Here is a 14926-nt window from a genome sequence, read left to right on the forward strand (position 1 = left end):
TAAGGAAATTAAGAGTTTAAATTATCCTCCACATGTCCCGTGTCCCACTAAAATGAATCCAACCCACAGGGCACGTGGGCAGAAGTATCGGTGTCAGGATGCTACATTGTTAGCACAGTAAATGAAGCTGCAAAATAAATGATGTTTAAATGACCTCACTCTATTGTTTACAATCCTGTGTTAAGAGGTAAGAGATACAGATGGACACCAGGCAGGGTCGTTTGGAGGACGAAGCCTTTATGCTTCCATCCCCCACCACTGTCAAGTTTGAGCCAATTAGGACAAGTCAGCAAATAAGAACAACCTCAGGTCTCAGTAACTGCTACAGGTAGCAAAGTCCTACAGGGAGCAGTTTCTGGCACTACACCTGCACAGCTCTGCTCCCCGGCTCTTCTCGGGCTCCTGCTCTCTCCTTAGCTCCGCCCCACTCTGGCTCAGGCAGTTCCAGCTCCCAGGGAGGATGGGACCCCCTGGCCTGGTGACTCCCTCATTACACTGCCTGGCCTGTCAGTCCAGCTAACTCGGAGCTTTGGCCTCTCCCCATTGCCCCTGGGGACTGTCAGTCTCAGGGTCCTGATTTCCCATTGACCCTTCCCCCTTCTATTGGTGCTGGGAACTAGCCAACCAAAACCCCCACGAAGTTTTAGTAAGGGGTCAACAGTCCCTTACTTGAGCCGGCCCCGTGAGGGTCACCGATGCACAGAGACAGCAGCATGAGCTGGTCCCATGGTGTAATGTTCCATGGGCATCCTACTAGATTGCCAGCTGCTTTTCAACTGCAGTGTGGAGACTGTTTCTGTGTGGGGAGAGACAGTGAGTGTGTTGAGGTAGGTAGGAGCGGATCATTATTATCCCTCCTTGAAAGAGGAAGAAGCTAAGGCTGAGAAAGGAGAATTGACTTGTCTTAGGTCACACGGCCAGTCAGTGGCAGAGTTGGGAATAGGACCCAAGAGCCCTGATTTTCAAACTAACCATCAGATCTTGAATTTAAGACATTGAATGATCTGAATAAAGTGCTCTCAGATGAGCTCCAGACCAACAACAGTGCACAGTAATTATTCAGCAAGTATTTGAGGAGAACTGCAATGTTAGAGAGAATCATGAACTGCTCAGAGACCATTAATGCAGCAAAGCAGCAAAATTCATCAAACATATGACTGGTTATGACTTATTTCCTTGGGCTTAAAAGAGAACAACAAGGACCTGAGTCTCCTCCCTGTCAATAACCCCCTGCTCAGCCAATCAGGGTAGAGACTGAGGACGAGAAGCTGAGGGTTCTCACCAGAGAGCCCAAAGGATGGCCCAGGTCACCGGTGGGGATCACTGCCCGAGCACTATTTCAGCCCCACATTTTTGGGTGGACCTCCCACAGTGGGAGCTCCAGACCACTCCGTCGCAACACACACACACACACACACACACCCCTCGCTCCTGGAGTTGGGAGGGGAACAGGTGAAAAGACAAAAGAAGCAAGAGACAAAGAGAAAGGAGGAAGGGATGGATGGAGGAAAAGGGGAAACAAAAAGGACAAAACCTAATGTCCCCAGTGATTCTAAGGGACAAAATCCCAGGTGCAAAATAAAATTCTGCCTCCTTAAGCTCGTGTTTTCCATGCCTAGAATTCAATAGTCACCACATGGATCAGACTGAACAGGTTTCAAACCTCGAGGAGACTCTTACCTTCTAAACAGGGAGGGCTGTTTTCTAGTAAAATCAGGAAAAGGGAAGGAGAAAACTCGAAAGAGGTTCCTCCTGGCGCTCACGTACGTGAACCCGAATACTCTCTCAGCCCTGGTCAACACTAAGGTCGGGGGTCGAACTACGGTACGCGAATTCAGCTACGTGAATAACGTAGCTGAATTCGAACTACCCTAGTTCAACTCACTTACCCGTCCAGACGCCGCGGAAGCGAACTCCGCGGCTCCAAGGTCGACTCCGGCAACTCCTCCTGCCGCGGTGGAGTACCGGAGTTCAAACTAGCGCTTCCGGGGTTCGAACTATCGCGTCTAGATCAGACGCGATAGTTCGAACTCCGAGCAGTCGAACTTGCCGCGTCGACCCAGCAGGTAAGTGTAAACGTGCCCTCAGTCCTCAAAGAGAGACCTGGAGAAGGAGACTTGCTGAAGCAAAGCCACAGGGGTCTCTGAGGTTTCCCTGGCCCCTCGCCCCTGTCCTGCCTGCCTGATGTCAGCATCTCTCTGTGAGGTCACCACCTCCCCACCACCTTTGGCCAATAGTCTGAGGTCCTGCAAAAGGCCTTTGTGATGTCACTGCCACACCCCTCCCTTGCTGTGCTAATGTCCTGCCCCTGCCCAGGCACTTTGGAGGTTTGAGTTACTCCATGTGGATCACCCCACTCAAGGAGCGTTCGTTCTAGGAAGCAAGCTGGCTAGACAGGAAAACATCAGACGCTGCTCCCAATGCTACACTCAGTTTTTCAGAAATTAGTCGACTTTATGGCCAGAAGAGACCATTAGAGCATCTAATCTGACCCCCTGCATATCACATATCACAGGCCTCCTGTATGACACCAGAGCTACTTTTGGGGCAAACACATTCCAGAAAGGCATCTTGTCTCCATTATATGACATCAGGAGATGGCAAATCCACCACTTTCCTTGGTAGCTTGTTCCTGTGGTGAATCATCCTCGCTGTTGAATATTTGTGTCTTATTTCTAATATGAATTTGTCTCTTTTCACCTTCCAGCTACTGGGTCTTGTTATGCCTTTCTCTGCTCAATTAAAAAGCCCTTTAATACCCAATCTTTTGTCTCCATTAAGGCCCTTCAACACTTCAATGAAGTCACCTTTCAATCTTCTTTTGATAAGCTAAAGAGGTTGAGCTTGTTCAATAGCTCACTAGAAGGCATTTTTCTCCAGCCCTCAGAACACTTCGTGGCTCTTTGGTCATCAGATTCCTGAACTGCAACTGGATGTGGTTCTTGTTCTTCTGCACAACATAGCTCCTGGAGAAGAGGGATCTGCAAATGTACATTCGTATGATACCTTTGTTTAACTGATGAAAACATAAACTAGACACTTAGAGGATTGGAACTGATTTCAGCTGATGGACAGCTTCGCTAGGTTTTTATGCATTTGGACAGCGAAATGTTGAGTGTTTACATTGATATCAAGCACTCCTGTATAGAGGAGCCCCTGAACATAATGGAGAATGGAAATGAAAATGTTTAACTTTTAAAAAAAAAAGGAAGAGGGTTATAAAGGAACACGGGGGTTTGAACTGAGGACTACTTAAACTGCAGTCAAGCACTCTAACACTGAACAATAACCCCATGACGCTAAGAGTATGGAACCGTGATGTCCAGGACTTTGAAGGACAAACCCTGCTTCATTGAGGTCCTTTGCCATTCCCAGACCACAGGTGGTTTTAAAAATGGGGTTTGATTAAACTTCTTAAATGTGGTAAACACCACAGCTTGCACACCCACCGATATAGCTTCTCCCACTGACATAGCTGCCACCTCTTGGGAAGTGGATTAACTGCACCCACAGGAAAACTCTCTCCCATCAGCATAGAGCAGTGGTTCTCAAACTGTGAGTCAGGACCCCAAAGTGGGATGTGACTCTGATTTAATGGGGTCGCCAGGGCTGGCATTAGACTTGTTGGTGCCTGGGGCTGAAACCAAAAGTCTGAGCCCCACCACCCAGGGCTGAATCCCTCAAGCTCTGGTTTTGCCCTCCCCTAACTGGGGCAGGGCTCAGGCTTTGTCTCCTCTGCCTGTGCTCAGTGTAGAGGGGTTTGGTGCGTCTTTCTAGGGTCATGTAGTAAGTTTTTTGGGGTTTTTTTTGGCAAAAAGGGGTTGTAGTGAAAGGAAGTTTGAGAAACCCTGGCGCAGAGCCCCTGAGTATGTCTAGACTTGGCTCCCTGTGGCAGATCAGACACTGAAAGTACAGCCATGGAGACACCACACACCAGCCCTGCTTAACAGGCAAGAATCAAACCTCCACAGACAAGTGGCTGTTGTTTTCTATCCCATCTCCCTAAGCCCTCAGCCACCACCACTTAACAGAGGGGCTTTTCTACACGAAGGTTCTGGTCTCACTGAAGGGTCATTTCCAATTGTTTGCTCAAACCAGCATTAGGGAAAATGGTGCCCTGGGCAAAGCTTGTACTTTGGCACTTCCCCATTGCCCCGGACGATCCCCACTCCCCCTTTACTGCTAGCTCCTGCACTCCCAAACCTTGTACCTCCTTCACCCCTAACTCCTGCCCCCTCCTGTGCCCCCTTTGCCCTTAACTCCCTGTGCCACCAGCCATTGTACCTCTCCTGCAGCCCCTTCACATGGCTCCAGCGCTGGGGGCCCTGCACTTGTTCTCCCTTTCCCTGGGTTTTGGCATCACTAGCCGCTGATTAGTGAGTAGAGTTCAGTGGTTCCCAAAATGTGGGGCATGACTCCTAGGGGGACACAGAGGAACATTCATGGAGTCAATGAAATCAATTGAGCTTCTTCAGTCTCTCGCTGGAGACATTTCCCTTGTTTTTAAAGGCAAAAATCCTGATCTTTCCAATGGGAGCTGCTGCTTCAATGTTCAGTTTGGGGAGGGATTTGGCTGCGCTCAGAGATCTGCCCGCGGGTTACAATCCGTGATCCGAAGGGCCGAACGCAAACAGCGTTTAGATGGGACCGTTAGTGCCGCCCCCGTGTGGCCAAAGATTAGAACTGACCAGCAGAGTTTACAGCTGGAGCCTGGGACGCTCCTGAACAAACTGGGCACAAAGCCTCTCGCGTGGGACCCTCGCTGTGCAGCAGGAGGCGGAGGGAAGCTGATTGTCAGGGCTCAGAGCAGCTCCCTGCCAGGCTGAGCCGGTGTCTGTGCTAAGCTCAGCATCAATCAGGTGATTCTGGGCAGTTCGGGGTCCCCGGGCTCCCAAAGGAGGGTGAAGCAGGTCACCCCTTGAGCAGGTTAAAGCTGCAGGGTGACAGTGGGGTTGCTGCCCCTGTGAACAGCTGCTGTAGCACCGCCTGGGCAGGACAGGGAGAGCCAGTTATAACCCCCCCAGCCTGTATCGGGGGATGGGAGCACTCACACCCTGGGGACCCTGAGCTGGGGCGGAGGGAGGCCCCCGTGCACCAGGGTTGCTGTAAGGGCGAACAGAGGCACCCACCCACCCACCAGAGATCTACGGGGGGGAGAGTGGCACCCACACACCCAGGATCTTGTGGGGGGGGGACAAGGGCATCCACACTGCGGGATCCTCTGCAGAGGGACGGACACCCACACATCCAGGATTCTGTATGGGGGGCAGAGGTACCCGGACACCTGGGCGGGGGAAGGGGGCACTGAAACATCCGGGATCTTACCTGGGAGGACAGCGGCACCTGCACCTCGACATGAGACGGGGGCGGGGGGAGCAGGAGCATTTCCCAGTTCCAGGCTGTCCCTGTCTGGCCCAGGCACAGAGCTCAAAAGCAGAGTTTAAAGCTCCAGCTGCCAAGCAATAAAAGCAGCTGGGCTCCATGGCTGGTGCCTGTAATCCCAGCGCCTGGGGAGGCTGAGGCCAGTGTATCGCTTAAGCTCAGGAGTTCGGGGCTGCAGGGGGGCTGTGCCGATCGGGTGTCCGCACTAAGCTTGGCATCAATATGGTGATCCCGGGGAAGCTTGGGGTCCCTAGGTTGCCTAAGGAGAGTTGAACCGGCCCAGGTCAGAAACAGAGCAGGTCAAAACTCCTGTGCGGATCAGTAGTGGGATTGCGCCTGTGAATAGCCCCTGCAGTGTAGCCTGGGCGAGACACGGTCTCTTTTTATACAGACACCCCCCGCAGAGCCTGCAGCGGGGATGGGAGCACCCACAAGCTGGGGATTCTGACTTGTGGGGAGGGACGCACCCAAGCAACACGGATCTTGAGAAGGGGAACAGAGACACCCACAGATCCCGGGTGGGGGCAGGCAGGGGAAACCACACACTGGAGCTAGTTCATGGGGTGGGGGACAGAGACACCCACCAGAGATCCTGGATGGGAGCACCCACATGATGGGGATCTTGAACTGGGAGGAGGGAAGCACCATGTACCAGAGGTTCTGAAGGGGAACAGGGACACCCACACACCACGTGTCTTGCAGCAAGAGCTGCGGTCTTCATTTACACAGGGCAGTGATGGGGAATTAACCACGTCCCTTGCAGAGCTTGTTCCACTAGATGATTAGCCTCATTGTCAGGGCGGCTTCAGGAAGTGCGGGGCCCAATTCGAACAGTTTTGATGGGGCCCTGGCAGGGATGACTAAAACAAAAAAACACTTAAAAAAAACCCTTTCATGTCTTCCATGTATTATTTACTTTCCATGACTATATAAATAATAACAAAATTATCTATTACATACATTGCATCATATATTAATTAGCTGATTTGCACTTTCATATCAGGAAAATAATTTGTTTTGATAGTTGTACAACTGATTTTCTTCACTATTTTATTAAAATTTATAAAATATTTCCTTATTAATATAAAATTGCCCCATCCTTCCCCTCCAGCGCCACCCGGCCCTGTGAAACAAACCCTCCTTCCCAGCTCCGCCCCATTGAAACAAGGTTCAGGGGCGGGAGAAGAAACAGCACACATGGGGTGACCAGATCACAGCAGTAAAATAGGACCTGCCCCCTCCCTGCTCCGCCCCACCATCACATCCTTCTTCACCCCCTACCCCCCCCCCCCGCTGGCTTGCTGCATCCCTCCTAGTCAGTCCCCCACCACCACTCGCCTCCTTTCACCTTCTCCCTCCCCTGCCAGAAACCCCCATGCCCGCCCCTAGAACTCCTGCTGGCTCACTGCTCGCCTCTTTGCCCACTCACCCCCTCACCCTTCCCTCCAAGTATAACACCTCATTCAAAGACCCAGGGGTCACTATATTACTGCACATTGCAGTCCATCAATGCAGTTGTAGATAAATCTCTGCATTATGCATTTTTGTATAACTTTTATATGACTTTGTATTGAACCTTGGTAATATGTTATAGCAGGCCCTAAAGGTAGTGTAATTAAGGTAAAGAAAAATGTCTTTTGCTTGGAGTAGAATAAGATCTTCCCCCCACTTTGTAATCAGTTGCCCTGTTGAATGGATGAGGTGGGACTGAGGAAGGTGTGGAAGGCAGCACCTCCAGACACCTGCAACCCTTGGAGAGGGGCTGGGAGCCAGACGGAGGAGAGCTTTGCCCAGGCTGAGTGGGACGGAGTTTGGGTGCTGGGTGCAGGCTCTGGGCTGGGGCACAGGTGGGGTGCAGGAAGGGTGGAGGGGTGCAGGCTCTGGGAGGGAGTGCAGAGGGCTGGGTGCAGGCTCTGGGATAGATTTTGGGGGCCGGAGAGGGGGTGGTGGATGCTGGGAGGGGACTGCCATCACATGTGGCTTGCTTTCTCCTCTGCTGCCCCTCACCATAGCCTTGGTGGGGAATGGGGCTGCCCCTTGCCCAGTGTTTGCAGGAGTGGTGGCTGGGGGGAAACCCAGTCAAACTCTGGTTTTACTCTTTCGTTGATGGGTCACTTTAACCCATTACACACCCTTTCCCGCCTCTCTCACCCCGCTTTTCTACTGGGCTTGTTTGCTCTTTTCGGTGGAGCCAGATGAAAACCACAAACCCCAGTGAGAGCAACAGGCTGGAAGACTAGACTGAACCCACCACCCAGCCTAGTCCATCCCAGAGCCCAGAACTGAGGGCAAATGTCCCCCCACCCCCAGGCCACCTGTTTCCACTCCTGGCCTCTCCCAGCACTTCCAGCGATTCTGTATGGCTGCATCAGGCGGGATTTCAACCGGACTCTCCCTGCTAAATTCACCCCTGTTTGCACCAAGAGCACCTTCCTTCCCTGCCTAGAGCTGCTGGATGGCTAGAAAGCTGAGCTGGGCATTTGATTGGTCTGGAATATTATCATGCCCCCCCTCAAAAAAACCTTAATATCCACACAGCTTTGGGGGGGGGATAGCCCCCCCCAAGATGGTCTAATTTATTGTTGTAGGGCAAACGAAGGAGCCATAGTTTTATGGAAATATTCAGCCCCTACAGCAGTCTTGCAGCAGGGAAAGCAGAGTTGATGGGAAGGGAACTGGTCTGGATAGAAGCCCCAGTCCTCTTCCTGTGCAAAATAATTTGGAGAGAGGAATCAGATCACTCCGTGCCTCAGTTTCCCCTCTTGCCGGAGGGGGGCGCGGGGGAGAGAAGTCTCAGCCTGCCTGTTGCAGACCTTTCGCATTCTCCCCTCTTGATGTATTTGGTTTCCTCCTCCAAACCTCCCTCTCTCTCACCTGGAGTTCACAGCACTAAGTACCGGCTCGGGGCTTTTTTCCTGGGTTACAGGATCCCGGCTTTAGTTTTGAACCAGACACAGGCAGGCACCAACTCACCCTCAAACAGCAACACTACGAAAACCACAACACCAGCCCAATATTACAACCCTCCGGGGAATCACAGGGTCAGACACTCACGGCTGGAAGCCCCAGCAGCTGCTCAGGTGAGTGAGGTGCACGGCAGAGATTCCTGTCTCCCACCGGGCCGGAAGCTCCCTCGGCGTCTCCTCCAGGTGAGTGCTGGGGTGGGGAGGAAGGAGGGCTGCAAAGCACATGTGCCTCCTCCCCTCCCCCTCCTGACCTGCAACACCCAGGCGGCTGCCTCTGCCTCAGCCCTCAGCCGGCCAGGGTCTCGTTGCCTAGCAACAACAGCTGCTGCTTCGGGAGACGCTGCGGCGCGGGGCCTCTCAGGCGCGGGGCCCAATTCGGGGGAATCGGGCAAATCGGCCTAAAGCCGGCCCTGTGCTCAACACTACGAGTTTATATCGAATTGAGCAGCGTTAAATCGCATTAACTCTGCACCCGTCCACACAGCGAAGCCCTTTATATCAATATAAAGGGCTCTTAATACCGGTATCTGTACTCCTCCCCGACGAGGGGAGTAGCGCTGAAATCGGCATTGCCATGTCTGATTAGGGTTAGTGTGGCCGCAATTCGACGGTATTGGCCTCCGGGGGCTATCCCACAGTGCACCATTGTGACCGCTCTGGACAGCAATCTGAACTCGGATGCACTGGCCAGGTTGACAGGAAAAGCCCTGTGAACTTTTGAATTTCATTTCCTGTTTGCCCAGCGTGGAGCTCTGATCAGCACAGGTGACCATGCAGTCCCAGAATCCAAAAAGAGCTCCAGCATGGACCGTACGGGAGATACTGAAGCTGATCTCTCTATGGGGAGATGAATCTGTTCTATCAGAACTCCGTTCCAAAAGACAAAATGCCAAAACATTTGAAAACATCTCCAAGGCCATGATAGACAGAGGCCACAACAGGGACTCAACACAGTGCTGAAACTTAAGGAGCTGAGAAAAGCATAGCAGAAAGCTAAAGAATAAAATAGACACTCATGGAGGGAGGGGCAACTGATGTCTGTAGCTATCCCAAAGTTCCCGCACTCTCCAAAAACCATTTGAATTCTTGGCTGAGTTCCCAAAGCCTGAAGGGTCAAAAACATTGTCACTGGTGGTTCAGGGTACATGTCATTCCCCCCTCCCCCGTGAAAGCAAAGGGAAAAAAATCATTTCTCGCCTTTTTTCAATGTCACTGTATATCTACTGGATGCTGCTGGCAGATGTGGTGCTGCAGCGCTACACAGCAGCATCCCCTTCCCTTCTCTTCCCTTGCGGACGGCAGACGGTACAGTAGGACTGGTATCTGTCATCGTCGTCCCATGAGTGCTCCTGGCTGGCCTCGGTGAGGTCGGCAGGGGGTGCCTGGGCAAAAATGGGAATGACTCTTCTTTAAACTTTGTCTAATGGAGATTCAGTCCTGCCTGGAATATCATAGCAGCTGGAGGCTGCCCTCCCCTCCCCCCTTTGAGCTCTACTTGCAGAGGCAATAAAGTCAGTGTTGTTTCAAATTCCTGCATTCTTTATTACTTCATGACACAAATAGGGGGATAACTGCCACAGTAGCCCAGGAGGAGTGGGGGAGGAGGGAAGCAATGGGTGTGGTTGTTGCAGGGGCACCCCCTAGAATGGCATGCAGCTCATCATTTCTGTGGGATGTCTGGGGCTCTGACCTGGAGCAGCCGTTTGCCTCTCTGGTTCTTTAGTAGGCTTGCCTGATAGTCTAGACAGGACTGACTCTCCCTTTAGACAAAACTTAAAGAAGAGAATGAATTGGGGAGTCATTCCCATTTTTGTCCATGCGCCCCCAGCCGACCTCACCAAGGCCAGCCAGGAGCACCCATGACAGCAGAAAATGGTACAGTATAACTGGCAACTGTCATTGTCAACTTGCAAAGCAGCAGACGGGACGGTATGGCTGGTAGCCATCTTTGCTAACTTGCAAAAGGCAATGGGATGCTGCTGTGTAGCGCTGCAGTACCGCGTCTGTCAGCACCATCCAGTAGAGATACAGTGACAGTGAAAAAAGGCTGAACGGGCTCCATGGTTGCCGTGCTATGGCGTCTGCCCGGGCAATCCAGGGAAAAGGGCGCAAAATGATTGTCTGCCGTTGCTTTCACGGAGGGAGGATAGAGTGATGACATTTACCCAGAATCACCCACAACATTGTTTTTGCCCCATCAGGCATTGGGATCTCAACCCAGAATTCCAATGGGCGGGGGAGACTGCGGGAACTATGGGATAGCTACGGGATAGCTACCCACAGTGCAACGCTCTGGAAATCGATACTAGCCTCGGTACATGGACGCACACCGCTGAATTAATGGGCTTAGTGTGGCCGCGTGCACTCGACTTTATACAATCTGTTTCCAAAAAACAGTTTCTGTAAAATCAGAATAATCCCATAGTGTAGACATACCCTGTGATTAACAACTTTGGTGGCTAATTGAAAGGCTGATGATTCAAACCCAGGTGAAGATGGAGGTGGGTATTTTTAGTGATGAGCATCCAGTACATTTTAACAGGCAGAAAAGCGCCTCAATGCTGCTCTAGCCTCATTGGGCAAGCATAAGTGGCACTTTTGTCAGATGCTTTGGTGGTATAGTGGCATGCATAGCTGCTTACTAACCAGTTGACCTGGGTTCAATTCCCAGCCAATACAAAGATGTGACATTCTCTCTACTGGGAATTGGTTTAATTTCAGTCTCATTGTACCAGTTTATCACTGAAATGAGAGAATCGATGTCCTGCAGGTCATTGAACACACAGTGGAGGAAGAAAGGGGCGGGACTACACAATGATCTGTTGGAGTTATCCTGGTATTACAGTTTGGTTGATTTTTAATAAAAAAATTCTTTACTTCCCTCTCCATTTTAGACTCAGAGCCTTTAAGGTCAGAAGGGAACAATGTGATCATCTAGTCCGACCTGCTGCACCTTGCAGGCCAAAACACCCCACCCACCCACTCCTGTAACAGACCAGGGAGGGGAGGCAGCTCTGTGCACTGCCCCTAACCCAGGCAGCACATAGAGGCCCTCTGCTCCCCTCCCCAATGGGTGTGCAGAGATGTGCCAGCAGCTGTAAGGTGCCTCCCTGCCCACTCTGCCTCCATCCGTCCATGCCGCTCCCAGAAATGGCCGGCATGTCCCAGCATCCCCTGGGGTGGGGGGAGTGTCTCCATTCACTGCCGCTGCCCCGAGTACCAACTCCGCAGCCCCCATTGGCCAGGAACTGCAGCCACTGGGAGCTCTGGGGGCAGCGCCTGTAGGCAGCGGCGCACAGAGACCCCCCTGGCATGGCCCACCTAGGAGCTGCTGCCAGAGGGTTGTGTGTACCAGTCACTTTGGGAGCTGCAGTGCCTGGGGTAAGTGCCACCCCTCCTGCACCCCAACCCCCTCCCCCAGCGCAGAGCCAGCACCCCGCACCCAAATTTCCTCCCAGAGCTTTGCTTGTCTTCCTTTCACCCAGAACCATCCTTCTTCTCCTGGGCTGCAAGTAGCCACCCCTGGGAAGCCAAGAGGCAGGCACAGGATTCTACCTCCCAGCAGCCAAACGCACCTCCCCAGGATTTGCAGAACGAATGGTGACACTCTACTAACCCCACTTAGCCGCACTGAGGCGCTGAGCTTCTGCCCTGCCTTCCTCAGCTCGACTTTCCTCTTTTGACCCATTCCTGCCTCACTTTCTCCTTTGGCAAGTCACGCAGAGGAGGCAGCAGGAAGAGCCGGCCGCCATAGGCCAATCTCCAAGGGCAGAGGAAGCCAAGCCACAAGGCTTCAAAAGGTGACTGGCCAAGATCCTCTAGCTTTCCCCTGCTGATGCCAAGGCTTTTTCCCAGCTCATTTCACCACCCTCTATCCTGCAGGGGTTGAGTTTATCACAGGTGTTACCCAAAATTGGGCCAGCTAGTAAGCGTAGGGAGGACTAATGACCCACCAGAGTTTGGCAGAAAGCAGCACGTTTATTATACTGACAGCTAAGCTCAAAAGAAGAAGCGGGGGGGGGGGGGGCAGGGTGTCACACTCACAGGGCAGGAACAGCACTGGAGATTTCAGGATTCTGCAAGGTAAGTGTCCCACAGCGCCGTGATGTATGGTGCGATGAAGGTAAGTCTCCCTGAGGCACAATGAAATACAACGCAGAGAACCACTGGCCAGGCGGTCCGGGCAAAGGGCATTCACTGGAGGTACAAGCTTGTGAGTGCTCTCCTGAGCCCAGGGCCCCTTACCCTTTTAAGGGCCTGCACCTCATGGCCTGCGACTAGAGATGACTTGGCTGCATCTGGTTGGTCACACTCCACCTTGGGCAGTGTCCATGCTCTGGGTGTGTGATCGCTGCCTAATTAGAGTCCCAGACACCTTGTCTACCTGGGAGCTCTTCTGCTCTTCAACCAGCCCATTCATCCCAGGAGCATTCCAGGAGGGAGCGGGAGGGGGAAAGCCACTTCACAAGCATTCAGAGAGGGAGAGGAGACAAAAGTGGGAGCAGGGGAAGTATAAGAGACCTTTAGAGCATAGAAATCACTGCTGCTCCTACAACAGCAGGGACAGGCCAGTAGGAGCTGGGAAAAACAAGCCAGCATGTTTCTGTCTGGTTTTGAACCAGAGACCTTTTGCGTGTTAGGCAAATGTGATAACCACTACACTACAGAAACTCTGTCATAGGTAACTGCCTCTCCCTTGATAAGAACATAAGAATGGCCATACTGGGTCAGCCCAAAGGTCCGTCCAACCCCGCATCCTATCTGCTAACAGTGGCCAATGCCAGATGCCCCAGAGGGACTGAACCTAACAGGTAAAGATCAAATGATCTCTCTTCTGCCATCCATCTCCACCCTCTGACAAACAGAAACTAGGGATACCATTCCTTACCCATCCTGGCTAATAGCCATTCATGGATTTAACCTCCATTCATTTATCTGCAAAAAGAAAGAGGAGTGCTTGTGGCACCTTAGAGACTTACAAATTTATTTGAGCATAAGCTTTTGTGGGCTAAAACCCACTTCATCAGATGCATGCAGTGGAAAATGCAGCAGGAAGATATATACACAGAGAACATGAAAAAATGGGTGTTGCCATACACACTATAACAAGAGTGAGCAGTTAAGGTGAGCTATTATCAGCAGGAGAAAATAACCTTTTGTAGTGATTATTGGGATGGCCCATTTGCAACAGTTGACAGGAAGGTGTGAGTAACAGTAGGGGGACAAATAAACATGGGGAAATAGTTTGAGTTTGTGTAATGACCCATCCACTCCCAGTTTTTATTCAAGCCTAATTTAATGGTGTCCACTTTGCAAATTAATTCCACTTCAGCAGTCTCTCGTGGGAGTCGGGTTTGAAGATTATTTGTTGTAATATTGTGACTTTTAGGTCTGTAAATGAGTGACCAGAGAAACTGAAGTGTTCTCCAACTGGTTTTTGAATGTTATAATTCTTGACATGTGATTTATGTCCATTTATTCTTTTACGTAGCGACTGTCTGGTTTGGCCAATGTACATGGCAGAGGGGCATTACTGGCACATAATAGCATATATCACAATGATAGATGTGCAGGTGAACGAGCCTCTGATAGTGTGGCTGATGTGATTAGGTCCTATGATGGTGTCCCCTGAATAGATATGTGGACAGAGTTGGCAACGGGCTTTGTTGCAAGGATAGGTTCCTGGGTTAGTGTTTTTTGTTGTGTGGTTGCTGGTAAGTATTTGCTTCAGGTTGGGGGGTTGTCTGTAAGCAAGGACTGGCCTGTCTCCCAAGATCTGTGAGAGTGAGGGATAGGTTGTAGATCCTTGATGATGCACTGGAGAGGTTTCAGTTGGGGGCTGAAGGTGACGGCTAGTGGGGTTCTGTTACTTTCTTTGTTGGGCCTGTCCTGTAGTAGGTGATTTCTGGGTACTCTTCTGGCTCTGACAATCTGTTTTTTCACTTCAGCAGGTGGGTATTGTAGTTGTAAGAACAGCTGATAGAGATCTTGTAGGTGTTTGTCTCTGTCTGAGGGGTTGGAGCAAATGCAGTTGTATCTTAGAGCTTGGCTGTAGACAATGGATTGTGTGGTGTGCTCTGGTGAAAGCTAGAGGCATGTAGGTAAGTATAATGGTCAGTTGGTTTACGGTATAGGGTGGTGTTTATGTGACCATCGCTTATTAGCACTGTAGTGTCCAGGAAGTGGATTTCTTGTGTGGACTGGTCCAGGCTGAGGTTGATGGTGGGATGGAAATTGTTGAAATCATGGTGGAATTCCTCAAGGATTTTCTTTTCTATGGGTCCAGATGATGAAGATGTCATCAGTGTAGCGCGAGTAGGGGTGTTAGGGGATGAGAGCTGAGGAAGTGTTGTTCTAAGTCAGCCATAAAAATGTTGGCATACTGTGGGGCCATGCGGGTACCCATAGCAGTGCCGCTGACTTGAAGGTATACATTGTCCCCAAATCTGTTATGAGTGAGGACAAAGTCACAAAGTTCAGCCACCAGGTTTGCCATGACATTATCGGGGATACTGTTCCTGACGGCTTGTAATCCATCTTTGTGTGGAATGTTGGTGTAGAGGGCTTTTTTGGCCTGC

At 51.3% G+C, this 14926-nt stretch overlaps 1 non-coding gene across 1 annotated transcript; it reads right to left on the minus strand.

Moving 5' to 3' along the window:
* Positions 1-12946: 12946 nt before the first annotated feature.
* On the minus strand, positions 12947-13019 carry TRNAV-AAC. The gene has a single exon. It is a non-coding gene; the product is annotated as a tRNA-Val (tRNA).
* Between the last annotated feature and the right edge of the window lie 1907 nt (positions 13020-14926).

This window comes from Mauremys reevesii, unplaced genomic scaffold, assembly GCF_016161935.1.
Source record: "Mauremys reevesii isolate NIE-2019 unplaced genomic scaffold, ASM1616193v1 Contig4, whole genome shotgun sequence".
Lineage (NCBI taxonomy): Eukaryota > Metazoa > Chordata > Testudines > Geoemydidae > Mauremys > Mauremys reevesii.